Source organism: Leucoraja erinacea, chromosome 13 (assembly GCF_028641065.1).
Source record: "Leucoraja erinacea ecotype New England chromosome 13, Leri_hhj_1, whole genome shotgun sequence".
NCBI classification, from domain to species: Eukaryota; Metazoa; Chordata; class Chondrichthyes; order Rajiformes; family Rajidae; genus Leucoraja; species Leucoraja erinaceus.
Genome location: NC_073389.1, coordinates 15,544,435 through 15,559,820, shown reverse-complemented (window position 1 = coordinate 15,559,820; position 15,386 = coordinate 15,544,435). Strand labels below are relative to the sequence as shown.

The following is a 15,386-nucleotide window of genomic DNA, read 5'->3' as shown; positions in this document are numbered from 1 at the left end:
GACAATAAAAGATATTATTATTATTATTATTATTAATTATAGCAGTAAGATTATTCCAAAGGCGATGTTCTGGAACTTCCTCTCTCCTCTTGACATCTTTACTTTCCCATTAAAATATATTTCTTTCAAGCCAATCTACTTGATCTAGTACTTTTTGCCACCTGGGTTATAATGGCTATAAATTAATGCTTGATAGTAACCTGTGAGAATTCTAAAGACATGTTATTATATTAAAATAAGCTATGCAAATACTGTCTGCTATTGATGAAAGTTAAGCCACAAGAAGCTGGGAACATTATTATTTTTATGTTTTACTCCCTTGGAAGATATCTAGGAGAAATACCAATAGTGAGGAGGCACCATATCTGTGGAAGGATGTGCTGGCATTGGAGAGAGTCCAGAGGAGGTTTGAATGAATGATCCCAGGGATGATTGGGTCATCTTATGATAATAGACAATAGACAATATTTGCAGGAGTAGGCCAATCGGCCCTTCGAGCCAGCACCGCTATTCAATGTGATCATGACTGATCATCCACAATCAGTACCCCGTTCCTGCCTTCTCTCCATATCCCTTAACTCCGCTATCCCTGAGAGCTCTATCTAACTCTCTCTTGAAAGCATCCAGAGAACCAGCCTCCACATCCCTCTGAGGCAGAGAATTGCACACAATCACAACTCTCTGTTTGACTTTTCAACATGTTGAAAATTCAGCGGTGACCAGAAAGACGTTACGACTCTTTGGGTGACTAGGAGACCTCTCACGACCATACAGGCGACCTCTGGCAACCTCTCACGACCAAACAGGCGACCCCTTGGCGATATGCCCTCTGGTGACCCCCCTCACCTGGGGTCGCCTGTATGGTCGTGTGAGGTCTCCTAGTCACCCAGAGAGTCATAGCGTCTTTCTGGTCGCTGCTGAATTTTCAACATGTTGAACATTTTCGGCGACCTATAACGGGTGCCGGCAGTCGCCAAAAAGGTCGCTTAAGTGGGACAGGCCCTATAGGATGGTAAAATATCTGAGAAACTAACATCTTGCATTGCTTAGCCAGAAAGCTAATGGCCTAATACAGTTCTTAACAAACCTTATTGCACACCAATGTGAAGAGACATAGAAAGAAGCTTTAATTGTTGAGGATTATCACATTATTCTTGCCTTAACAGTGCAAATGGTTTTTTAAACAGTTCTTGTAATGTTCTAATTATGTTGTAACTTAATTTTTGTTTTATGTAAGTATGTTTATATATGTTAAAATATTTAGTTATCTAGACACAAAATGCTGGAGTAACTCAGCAGGACAGGCAGCATCTCTGGATAGAAGGAATGGGTCACGATTTGGGGCGGAGACCTTTTTCAGACACCCATTCCTTCTCTCCAGAGATGCTAACTGTCCCGCTGAGTTACTCCAGCATTTTGTGTCTATCTTCGGTGTACACCAGTATCTGCAGTTCCCTCCTACACATTCAGTTATCAATGTTTGCCAAAGCGCCAGGAGTTAGCTGCTGACAATATTATCAGCAGAACTTCCTATGTGGATAATTTAAAAAAGGAATATAACCAATATATCCCATTTATTTTTTTCAAACTGATGACAAGAGCAATGCAAATGAAGAGACTCCTTTACTCTTCCTTCCCACCCATGTTCATTAAAAACTGAAAAAAAAAACAAGATAAATGTGTAAAGATGCCAATTTATCAAAATATTTTCTGAATCGTTAACCACTCTTCTTTAATGATCACTGAAGAAGGGTCACGATTCAAAATGTCACCTATTCCTTTTCTCCAGAGATGCTGCCGGGCCCGCTGAGTTACTCCTAAATTTTGTGTCTATCTTCAGTGTAAAGCAGCATCAGTGGAAACCAGTTTCTTCTTACACTTGGATTTACCATATTGTTTATAACTGACAGTGCAAGGTACCCAAATCCAATTCATTAAGATGGCTGAAATCAACCAGCTTAAATTAATTACTGTTTGCATTATCTTTCAGTGCCTGCACTATAGGGTGAATGAGCGCCTGCTGTTGTCTGGAGCTTTAAGCTCCAATCTGCACCTGAGATTGTACCTGAGATGGCTCATTCAATTTTGCAATTGATGCAATTTCTCCCAGATAATATTACTGATGTCATATTTCTAACATGAGGGAATATTTTGGAAACCCCTTCAAGCTTCTCAGGCTCCACTTAGTCGGTGATTGGATTTGATTCAATTTATTGTCATTGCACTTTTCAGTGCAACAAAATGGTTTAGCCTGCAGTCATAACATAGAATAAATAACAAACACTCAGCACAGTTTAAAGTCCCAAAGTCATTGGCTCTTCCCTCCTTGCTCTCCCTCTGCGCTGAGGCAATCCAAGCCTCCGATGTTGTGACCCCGCCGGGTGATGGTAGGTAAGTCCCGCGGCTGAATCCGAGCTCCGCAAACGGGCCGGTTCAAACTCCGCGGCCCGGGGCGGTCGAAGCTGCCGAAGCTGCCGTCCTCCAGTCCAGCAGACGCAGCTGTTGTTGCGGGAGCTCCAGAAAACAGAACTCGAGCTCCCGATGTTGTCGTCCACTGGCCCGCGGCCGAGCCTCCGAGGCTCCAAAGTCGGTTCGGAAGTTGGCCCCGAAGTCGGCCAGCCTCGCGTTGGTAAGTCCTGGCTCTGCCTCCGCAGCCTTGAGGTCGGTCGCAGTTGGGATGCACTGCAAACCACAGCCCCGATAGCACTAATCTCCTGATACTGCTATTACTCCAGCTGCTGTTCAATGGGAACCTACTGGCCCCAAAGTCTGGCCAGCAGGAATAAAGGAATAAAGGGACTGCAAATTCAGCCACAGTTGGTAATAATACTTCAATTTTTGTTATTTTAACTGGCTCTGTAAATCTCCATAGTAACCTCCGCAATTGGTTCAGCCTTGAGGTCTAGGTCGTCAAGTTGGAGGCCTGCCATCTGCAGATCACCGCGATAGGCCTAAAAACAAAATGTAATCGCAGACGGAGGCAAACGGAAAGCAAAGTAGGGTAGTACATTTTTGGCAGGAAAGGCTGAAACATAATTAAATCAAAAATCCCCCCGATAGGCAGAAAGTCCCATAAAAATTCAATCATGTCTGATCTATCTTTCCCTTATCTTCCCTCCATCAATACACAATATCAATTTATTTGTCACCCCTGCTCAAATGAAACTCCCCAAGAAAAAAAGACCCAAGACACAACACAATTTACCCATCCATCACCGATGTCGTATCTTCCCCTGCACTCCCCATTCCCCTCCCGATGTCAGAGTCAAAGCCCCCGGTGGGCGATGGCAATTGTCCCGCGGCCATTAACGCCGCGCCGGGTGATGCAAGGCCCTGCTCCGGGTCTTGTTGTTGGAGCCCCCGGCGGGCGCTAGCAAAGTCCCGCAGCCGTTGAAGCCGCGCCGGGCGATGATGTAAGGCCCCGCTCCAGGTACTCCTCGACCCCGCTACTCGGGCGGGTGAAGTCGCCGTTGCGGAAGCCCCGAAAAGCGGTCTCCCACCAGGGACCCACGGGCTCCCGGTGTCACTGTCCACCGGACCTGCGGTAAGCCTCCGAATCCCCGGGGTCGGGTCGCAGCAGCGCGCCACCACCGCTCCACCCGCTCCGAACTCGGCCAGCTCTACGATGGTGAATAGGTCCGCAGCTCCGCGACTGGAGCCCTAGGTCGTTCCTGCCGGAGGCCGCTCCACGTTGCAGCCCCAATGACAACGGAGACCCGACAGGGAAAAGGTCGGGTTCTCCGTGCAGGGGAAAGATTTTAAAAGTGTTTGTATATCTCCTCTGGACCCTCTCTAGTACAGCCACACTCTTCAACAGAGACGGGGCCCAAAACTGCTCACAATACTCGATGCAGTTTGACCAGTGCCTGGAGCCTTAGCAATCTCTGTTTTAATATTCTAGTCCCCTCTAAATAAATGCTAGCAATGCATTTATCTTCCTTACTACCCATTTGACTTGCAAATTAACATTTTGTGAATGCTGCACCAGCACTCCCAAGTCCCTTTGCTCTTCCCATTTATGAATTAAAAAATAGTCTACACCTTTACTCCTACTACCAAAATGACTGTGAATCTGTAACAAGTGATGGACTGCTGCGATCAATGCTAGGACCCTTATTGTTTGTAATATTTACACTTGACTTGGATTAAAATGCAAGTGGTATGATCAGTAGGTTTGCAGATGACACAGATATTGATAGAATTGTAAATAAGGAGGAAGGTTTGATGAGGGCACAGTGAGAAATGCATCTGCAGGACAGTTGAGCAGAGTGCTAGCAGATGGAATTTAATCCAGGGAAGTGTAAGGTAATATGCTCCGAGAGGTCAAAATCGGTTTTGGCTTGTAAAGTAAAAGGCAGGGATCTAAGGAGTACTGATGTATAGAGAGACATCTGTGCACCCACCGTACTTCTCTGAAAGTGATGACACACATGGATAGGTTGGTGACGAAGGCATTTGATGTACTAGCCTTAATAGACAGAGGCAATGAGTATACAGGGGGCATCATGTTACAGTTGTACGAAACATTGGTTTGATCGAATTTCGAGCATTGTGTACGAATCAGGTCACCACACTATAGGAAGGACATGGTGGCAGTAGGAGAGTGCAGACAAGCTTCACCGGAATGTTGCTTGGAATGGAGAATTTAAAAAAAGATCTGAGGAGTATGTTCTTCACATGAACGGTGGTAAATATGTAGATCGTGTGGTGGTGGGAAACAAAACAATTTACATTATTTAAGGCATCTGGACAAGTATGGATAATAAAGGCGTAGAGGAATCTGGACCTAAGTGGGCAAATGGGCCTATTTTTGCGCTGTAATATTCAATGAAAGATCCTCTGAAGCAGCCCCTGCTGCACCACACTGCCTTCTGGCAACAAAGTTTCACAGCAAGACTCTGGAAACCATGGGCCACTTCTCTTATCTTGGGAGCCACCTCACATCTCCAATGATATTCACCACCACCTTAATTGTACCAGCACAGTCTATGCATGATGCAGGAAAATTGTACTTGGGAAGAAATCTCAGACAACACAAAACTGATTGTCTCGTAGGCAGCAGGGATTCCTGTCTTCCGATATGCTTCTTAAAACTGGACTAAGTTAAGCAAACATCTATTAACACTGGAAAATTACCACCAAAACTGGCAACAGAAAATCCTCAATTTGCTGGATTGTTAGCGAACCAATGTCAATGCCATTTCCCAGACCAACCTGGATACTGAGGTCCTCGGCGTTCTCATTCAGGGATATTGTTCTCATTCAGGGTAGTGTTGTTTGCATGACTGACAGGCTCCTGAAATAGATGCTCTATTTTGATCTCTCTGTCATGGGAACTATTGATTATGCTGACAGATAAAAGTAAGTCATCTTTGATGGAAGCCTCCTTGAAGAAATTCAACTTCTTCACCAACTCCTGTGAATATGTGGCCCATGACTATTCAAAATAAAGGAGTTTTCAGATAAAAGTAAGTCATCTTTGATCCCTGTTTAGGAACAATAAGGTCTTCAATGGACGCAAATTGTAGGGAGTGGATGTGAAAGTGGGGTGGGATAACAGAGGACCAATAGGTTATGATCGATGGTCAGTGAGCTGTAGGGCCTGTTGCTAAGCTGCATCTTCCAATCAATCGATTTAGCATAAATAACCAAGTGTGAATCCCATTGTAGACTTCAGTTGAAGTTATAGCTGTATTGGAAGATCAATACTGTTAATATTTCACTAGAGGGAGCAGTGGAGCAGTACACAGGGATCAGACAGGATGGAACTGCACTGGCACTGCTGATTTTACTTCGGAGTCACGTGAGTGACTACGTGAAGAGCCTGCTCAGCACGCATGCGTGTTATTGAGTTCACGCAGGCAACAGCGACGCAGCGGGAGTCAGGCGCTCCCGCTACAAGCCTGAAGGAAAGGGCCGTTAGGTAAGTACTTACCTTCAGTTTAAACTAGCGACTTTGCGTTTGTTTTTGCTCCAGGGGGAGCAAAGCAGCAGAGGGAAGCGGCCCCCGTTCGACTCCAGGGAAGGAGCCGACAGTGTGGGGGGGGGCGGGAGAGGCGGCAACGGGACCGCACACGCTGCGCTCCACAGACACGGGTGCTGCGCTGATGCCCAGTCCGCTAAACAGCTGTCTAACCAACAGCAGCGGACTAGAGGGAAATTCAAAAACCGACCGGCACCCCTGCAGGCTCCCGACAAGGAGACTCGCCGCCGGAGAACCGCTGAAATGCCGCCGGAAAACGGCAGACAGCCTCTAACAGCAAGGTCAGGACCAACCTCAGGCTGGAGACAGACACGGAAGATGGAATCAGCACTTCAAACAAGAAACAAGAGTGTCTGTTTCTCCAAGACAGAGGAAGGTCATGGAGCTAAAAACTCCAGCGAGACTTGCCTCAGGAGCAGGGGCAAGTCCGCCAAGGGAGCTAACACTCCCACTACAGTGCCTAACAGCATTGGCCATCTCCCTTGTCGAGGGATTGATGGGGACCAGACTGGACTGGTCAAGAAGAGGGGTCACTGGCTGAAGTTTATCAGGAGTATGCTTGAGGTACAGGATCAGGAGGAGCTGCTGGGTGTGGCCGTTATGTGGCTCCACCACTAGCGAGATGGCTTTTCAGTCTCAACTGATGGCCAGCTTACTACCTGGTCTTTTCAAAAAACCTCTCCGACAGGTAGTCATGAGGTGTTGGATTCATCACGCCTCCCCTAAATTGCATTTACTCAAAGTGCCCACCGTTATTGGGGGGTACATTGAGCATAGCTTTAAAACCCAAATATCTTAAAATGCGTTTGATATCCCTGACATCGGTTATCATTTTGCATGCTCATTTCAGAGGGACAGGGTAGTATGGCAAAACACCTGACCCTACTGCTTGCAGTCCTCCGCAACTTCTTAGGAAGTTATAAAACCTGCCCTCAACTTAAAAAATTACAGGACTGTAAATGCCGACCTCTCAACCACAGATCCTGCTAGCTGGCTAAGTTATCAAACCAAGCCTAAAAAACTGGAGAAGTATCCAAAATTCGGCATCTAGAGGGCAGGGTCTGGAATGAGCACCACACGAAACCAGCAGCAGTGCCTCTATGCGTCCACCTGTAGGTGTCCACCTAATAGTACTGGTGTAAGCTCGGGGCCCGCATGCCAACCCCTGGTAAGCTCTGTTTTTTTCAGGCCAGGGTCCAGAATGGGCCCCCTGGAAAAATGTGCCACCCCGAACAACACCATCCCTATGGACAAGGAACCGGAAACCGAAGAGATGAACACACCACGGAACAACAGTGAAATAACATAAGTATGGTTCCTGCCATCACACAAAAGATGAAGGGTTTGTACTAACAAAGCATTCAAGGATAAAATTAAATTAGATCCCATCCTGCTCGGCCGTTTGGCTAAGATTACTAGCAACTGCCTTATCAGTTTATACCAGGGACCATACAATACCAGTACAGCATGCACCCTAGGGGTCTACCCTCCCACTAATAAGAACATGAGGGACTAGCAACTGGGGGTAATAATTATACAGGGGTCATATAGAAGCCTATATGAACCTTATGTACCAACTAACCAAGGTGGTAATGTCGCCATCATTGATATCAAGGGATCATAATAAACCCAGTATGAATCTTTGGTTCTAAAAATCCCAACATGGTATATGTCGCACCGTCATTGACTTGCCACTTGAGTATCTCGCCAGGCCACGCTTGGAATATTGAAACTGCCAATCTTTCATTCCAAGCATACTTAATGGTAGACATCAACTTAAAAGATGCATACTATTCAGTACCCATTCAAAATATTCGGAGATAACTTGGCAGTATTAATTATCGACTATAGCTATTACAGCCAAACTGGTTCCAGATATTCTAACCAGTCCTGGCTATATTAAGGAACTATCGTCAAGGCATGTTCCAATGATATTAACGATGACTAATCCATGGGTATAGCTATCACAGCTTTAGCTATTATTCTTTTAGCCGAGCTTGTCATGCAATCCAGATAGATCTACGATTGAAACCATCGCTTTCAGCCTTGACTAAGATCAAGCGGAGTATCTGTTGTTGTTAGTTCTATTTTGACTCGTCCCTTATCAAGGGACCATATATCAATTGATTTGGAACAGGGAGATGGGGAGGGGCTTGCTCCGTCCACTCCACACATCAACCAGTATTGCAGTACCTTGAAATATAAATTCTCTATTGTTGACTATTTGGTATTCAACACTCTACCCACTTGTACATAGGAGAGTCAGTACAGGTGCACAACCTTTTATCTGAAATTCCAAATAACGAAAAGCTCCGAATAGCGGACATTTTTTCGGTCCTTGAAGAAAGGTCCTTGAAAACGTTCACCGAGGGCGGCCCGCAGAGGTGACAGCGGAACCTCCGGTCAGTCCTCGAAGAAAGGGGAACTAAATCCCCATTCATAAAAGAGAAGATGAGGGTATATTGCGTGGGAGGGTTAATAATTAACAATCTGCTGCTGCCTGCCCGCTGAGTTAAAAAGTTCCCACGGTAGACTCACGATACACAGTGTATCGTGAGTCTTGCGTGGGAACTTTTTAACTCAGCGGGCAGGCAGCAGCAAATTGTCGCTTCCTTCAGTTTCACCCCACCTACACCCCTCTGCTTCCCGGCCATGTGTGTGACCCCTTCCCACCTCTCTCCAGCTCCCCGCCCATTGCACCGGTGCAGGGGCTTTGCACTTCACGTCGGCGATGCCACCAGGTCAGTGCCAGTCACCGGAGACGTCAGGACCAACGGGACACCGAACCCCAGGCCCACTGCAAGCACGGAGATCCCAGAGACCCACAGCTAGCAGCAGCCCAGCCCCATTCCAACTCCAGAGGAACACACTCGCCGTAGGGACAGAAGCTGATGGTGTGCAAGATACGTCTTGTTCTTGGGGTTGCGGATGAGGGGGCGCAGCTCGGGCTGTGATGTCTCCGGCCATCCCCCTGTACAGAAGCTGAGACTGGGAACTGTAGCGCCCTTGCCCCCTCCCTCTGCAACTGCAAACAACTGCAACTGCAAACAACCCCACTCTCCTGCTCACCTGCAAGGGCGGTACAGTGTAAACTCAGCTCCTGCCCACACAGTCAGTACACCTCTCCTATTCTTGTCTCCCACGCTAAGATAATCTCGCAGAGAATGATCCCAGCCTAACCATCCATATTCTCTCCTATTCTGCAAGAAAAAACTACATTGAAGACTCAAACTCGCGATCGAGTAACTGCCGGGATCGAGGCGCAAACTCGCGACCTTGCGGATATGAGCTGAGCACTCTACCACTGAGCCAGCCGTTAAAATCTACGCTAAAAATCTTCCATTCTGAAAGCTGAAATATTCCGAATTACGAAAAGTGTCTCGTCCCAAGGCATTCGGATAAAAGATTGTGCACCTGTATGACACAACCTGTAACAATTAATGGTACATTCCTACCATTCAACAGTGGCAAGAGTATTAGAAGTTAGTAGCAGCTGTTCCAGCTACTTCCATTAAGGCTAGGTGCTAATGTTTAAACTACCCTCACCCAAAACATGGTGGCATATGGACTAATCTGGAGTCGTCATCACTATAGACACTAGGCGTAAAACCTAGTTTGGAAATTTTGAGTACGCTCTATTGGCAAAGCATATTATCCTACAGTGCACCATTTTGCACGTTCGTTTATAATTAACAACATCACAGTAGTGACGTACACAAACCACTTGGGCAGAATAAATCGATATCATGTGACATTTATTTAACAATTGGAAACTACAGGTCGTCAAAAATATACGACCATCAGCAAACCTACCTACTAGGTGAGCTAAATACTGTAAACAGACATATTAAACCCAAGTATTGCTGGAATTACAAAGCAATATGGAACACCCGATATCGATTTCACTGTATTCAATTGAATTCTCCACGTACCGATGTATGTTGCAAGAAACCAAATTTGAAGGCAGGGACAATTAATTAATTCCCACTGAATTAGGAAGCGTGAGGGAGGGGATCTAATCTATGTTTTTCCCCTTTTTTCCTACCTCATCAGGTACTACGGCCTCATCAGTCGGGTACTACGCACATGCCACGATAAATTAAACTGCTGGATTGCAGATTTGAAAAGACCATCACTCGGCCTGGATTGCAGAATTGGGAAGACCTCTGCTGGGCCTGGATTGTCAATAGCGCTATCAACACAAGGATAGCACCCCATCGCATATCCACTAGGGAACATACTTGGCAAACATCAAGAAGTGGGAAGATACCATTCAAATACAGGAATTGCATATTCAACTACAACAAACCTGTACTGGAGTTCTAGCAGGTCTTCACCACAATGAAGGATTCAGCCAGAAGTGCTCTGTCAGCCTACTTAACTCGGGCACCAGGACCACAGGCCATAGGGTACCTCCCGCTGGTGATCAAATTTAGGAGAGGTTAATCCCCAGACCCAGGTACACCCAAATCTGGGATGTCAGTATGGACCTGATGTACCTTAGGGGATGGTCACCAGCCAGGTCCCTCACCCTGGAACAGCCCACCCTGAAGGGACATGCTGATGGCCTTGTCTCAGCACAAAGAGTCCAGTTTCCTCCATCCACTACGATTGGACAATATGGTCCACTACACCATGTTACATTACCATTAGGGACTGGGCAAACAGAGCAGACCAGGAACATCAGGTCTAGTTATGGAATTCCGGGCATACGCACCTGAACCACGGTTATGTGTCATGACCCACTTATTGAACTACATTGACACAATAAGTAATCCTCGAGGGAGAGAAAAAGCCTTATGGGTCAGCCACAAGAAACGTTATGGTCGGGTGACGAGCCAAACTATCTCAAGTGGCTCAAGCAGGTACTGGGAGTTGCTGCAGTACATATTAACGTGTATAAATCTTACTCCACCAGGACAGCATCCACATCAGTGACTAAGAGGATGGACGTGCCAATGGACCACATCCTGGCAACAGCGGGGTGGTCTAAGGAGTATACGTTCCAAACTTTTATAACAGACCACTGACAGAACCTGTATCGTTTGCATAAAAATAATCTGCAAAAAATATATAATTTAAGCCCAGGGGAGCATTTGGTCTTGTTGTTGTTAATAACACCATTATTGTTTTTACAAACAGATTCATGGTTGATTACGATAACATACTTCCTCCCTTGAAAGGCTTCGGCAGCAAGTGAAGTATGAACTGTTACACGGTTTGAAATCACAGAGCTTTAAAATCTTCACGTAGTCACTCACGTGACTCTGAAGTAAAATAGTAAGATTAAACGAGAACTTACAAGTTTGAAGTTTGATCTGTATTTTATGAGGAGTTACGATGAGGGATTACGTGCCCTCCGCTCCCACCCTCAATAATATGTGTGAAACTGATAACTAAGGTCTCCTTTTCTTTACTATGTTTATTTCAATAACTGTGTCTGTCTGTGATTCCACACCACTGCTTTGAAGTATGTCGCGCATGCGTGCTGAGCGGGCTCTTCACGTAATCCTTCATCGTAACTCCTCATAAAATACAGATCAAACTTCAAACTGGTACGTTCTCGTTTAATCTTACTATTAAAATACATTGGGACATTAAACTCAGTGTAACTAGCAAAGTGTAAGAGTTTTCCATTATATTCTCCCTTCCATAATTAACCTTAAAATTAAAAATTGTGTTTAAGCAAAGCAAAACACTGTAGATTATTAACTTAAGACAAGAAATTGGATCTTTTAACACTTTATTTGCCAGTTACACAATCTAAAATCACTTCCAATTTGTTTCAGTAAATTATTTTTGTATGAAAACCTGTCCATCGTTAAATTGAACCAGGCATTTAAGGGTGTTATCCACGTTGGCTCAGGGTCATGCAAATACTTCAAGATGTCGATCAATGTACAACACATTTCTCAGCTTCTTTTTACCTAAATTGGAGTTCAAAATTCACACAAATGCTACTATGGAACATTTTTTGGAGAAATAGGAGCACATCACATTAAGTTTGCTTCATCAAGTCACAGTTGTACAGCATGGGAACAGGCCCTTCAGCCCACACCATCTATGACAACCATCTATATTGGTTCCACATGTTGCACAACTCTATAGATCGATAAAACTAACTTGTATGATGGATTCATTTTGTATACCTCGATGCCCAGCTCATGCAAAGGTCTGTCTAGATGCCTCTTAAATTATGTTATTGTTGCTATCACCATCACGTCTTCTGCCAGCTCATTCCAGATGCCAAGTGTTCTTGGTGTGAAAAATGTATTCTCAGATCTCCTTTAAATCTCCTCCCTCTCACAAACCCAACCCCCTTAATTTTGGAAGTGATACCATAGGAAATGAGCACTATCTATCATATCTTGGGAAAAGTTGGCAAAAGGGGAAGTACAACGGGATCTGGGGATCCTTATTCATAGAAACATAGAAATTAGGTGCATGAGTAGGCCATTCGGCCCTTCGAGCCTGCACCGCCATTCAATATGATCATGGCTGATCATCCAACTCAGTATCCCGTACCTGCCTTCTCTCCATACCCCCTGATCCCCTTAGCCACAAGGACCACATCTAACTCCCTCTTAAATATAACCAATGAACTGGCCTCAACTACCCTCTGTGGCAGAGAGTTCCAGAGATTCACCACTCTCTGTGTGAAAAAAAAAAAAAAAAAAAAATCAGTCAATGAAAGTAAGCATGCAGGTACAGCAGGCAGTGAAGAAAGTGCATGGCATGTTGACCTTCATAACAAGAGGAGTTGAGTATAGGAGCAAAGAGGTCCTCCTGCAGGTATACAGGGCCCTAGTGGGACCACACCTGGAGTATTGTGTGCAGTTTTAGTCCCTTAATTTGAGGAAGGACATTCTTGCTATTGAGGAAGTGCAACATAGGTTTACAAGGTTAATTCCCGGGAGACCCGGCCTGTCATATGCTTAGTGAATGGAGTGGCTGGGCTTGTATACTCTGGAATTTAGAAAGATGAGAGGGGATCTAATTGAAACATGTAAAATTATTAAGGGTTTGGACATGCTAGAGGCAGGAAACATGTTCCCAATGTTGGGGGAGTCCAGAACCAGGGGCCACAGTTTAAGAATAAGGGGTAAGCCATTTAGAACGGAGACGAGGAAACACTTTTTCACACAGAGAGTTGTGAGTCTATGGAATTCTCTGCCTCAGAGGGCGGTGGAGACTGGTTCTCTGGATACTTTCATGAGAGAGCTAGATAGGGCTCTTAAAGATAGTGGAGTCAGGGGATATGGGGAGAAGGCAGGAACGGGGTACTGATTGGGGATGATCAGCCATGATCACATTGAATGGCGGTGCTGGCTCAAAGGGCCAAATTGGCTACCCCTGCACCTATTGTCTATTGTCTATCTTTGCCTCTCATAAGTTTAGATATCACTATTACATCTCTCAGCCTCCTTTGCAGCAGGGAAAATTTACTTAGTCTAACCAAGCTCCTGATAACGCAAGCCATCCAACCCAGGTAACATTTGTTTGAATCTCTTCTGCATTCACTTAAGCTTTCTTCACAATCTTCCTATAGTGTGGTGACCAGATTTGCAAGTGCAGCCTAACCAACATTTTGTAAAACCGTAATATGACAACCCAACTCTTGCACTTGAATCCTTGACCACAGAAGACAAGCATGCCATACATCTTCCTCTATACCCTGTCTATATGTGTTTCTATTTACAGGGAACTATGTATTGTACCCAAAAGTCTTCCTGTTCAACACCAATTTTCACTGTGTATGTCCTGGACTTGCTTAACTTCTTAAAATGCCTTATTTCGCATTTGCTTGAGATATAAAAGGTTTTTTTTTTTGCTGGCAATGAGAGGCATGACTGGGCAGCCTCAGAACTGATTGCTCAAAAACCTCCCAAAGTTCACAGCATGTACTAAAGTTAACACATCATGGTATTTCCATCATTTAGCTTTAAAACTGCTCTTGCAATGGGTGCCTCAAGGGTGACACCATTTGATGCTTCAGGATAGAGGTCTCTGGTCACTTAGTGAGGGTTACAAACATCAGGGCAAAAAGATAGAAATAACCATCTCCAAAGAGACTATTCCAGTGTCTTCAAAGACACCACATTGCATTTGAGCTACACAATGTGCAATGTACTCACTGAATCTGGTCTTCACAATCTGTGGTGGGAGAGATTCTCTATGGTGGCCAATGGCTTCACTCTTATACCTGTTCTGCTCTTTCCACGGAGGTTAAAGTCACCAAGTCCTTTCAAAGAAGTGGAAATCACCTGCAAAACAGAGGGCATAGTCTTTAGCTCCATACAACTTCCTGTAAGAGCATGGAGATGAACCACTCTATGTTCCTCTTTTCTCCGCCATAGTTTGTGTGAAAAATGTATTCCTTCTTTAAATCTTCTTCCTCTCACCTTAAAACCATAGCCTCTAACATTATGGCATCCCTGTGATGGGAAACAGGCACTGATGGTTTACCTAATCTCAGAGAGGCCTGTCCTCATGCTATCCAGCTCATCATTCATCTGCATCAACCTGGCCAAGACAACATCGCATTCATTGTTCTCCTCTAGACTCTGCGAGCGCACGCCGGGGGCTCTAACATCAAGAACCCGGTGTGCGACCTTGCATCACCCGGCGTGGCTTTAGTGGCCGCGGGACAATCGCCATCGCCAGCCGGGGGCTTTGACTTTGACTCTGACTCTGACATCGGGGGGGGGGGGTGGGGGGGGAGTGCAGTGGAGTGATAAGTTTCTTTGGCCTTCCATCACAGCAATGTGATGGATGTTTATGTAAATTATGTTGTGTTTGTAATGTCTATTTGTTTGTAATGTATGGCTGCAGAAACGTCATTTCGTTTGGACCTCAAGGGGTCCAAATGACAAATAAATTATATCTTATCTTATCTTATCTTATCTCTGCATCCTCTGAGGCAATACAAAGTGTTGACCTATCCTCCAGTCAGCTGCTCTACCAAATCCCTCATGCCAGATTCCTATCAACTAGTGTATCTCCTTATGACAGCATCCCGCAAACCTATTTTGCTCTGAAATGTGTGCTCTGCTGCCTCAGATGCAAAGATGTACCTCTATTACCTCCTGCTCCCCCATCTACTCATACTTCCTCTGCCCAGAATAAAGTTTTAGTTGGAAGGGAATGGAAGGACTTTGACAATACTTTGCAAGGACAAAATAGTAGATAATCGCACTTGCAAGCTGCAGTCAGTTATAGTGAAGCAGCACAAATGGTAATGAAGCTCTGTGAATAATATATACTCTTCGCAGTTTCCATGGATGCTACTCCCGTCAAAATCATGAATAATCCGTGCTATGTTGCTGCTTGTGGCTCCTGGTGAGAAACAGGTGTCAGCCATCATTATTCTACTTCAAGACACCACAGCATTCCCTACCAATCT

The 15,386-nt window shown here is 45.1% G+C and overlaps 1 pseudogene; it reads left to right on the top strand.

Moving 5' to 3' along the window:
* The first annotated feature begins 8,016 nt into the window (after window positions 1-8,016).
* On the top strand, window positions 8,017-8,195 carry LOC129703130 (U2 spliceosomal RNA; annotated as a pseudogene).
* The last annotated feature ends 7,191 nt before the right edge of the window (window positions 8,196-15,386 follow it).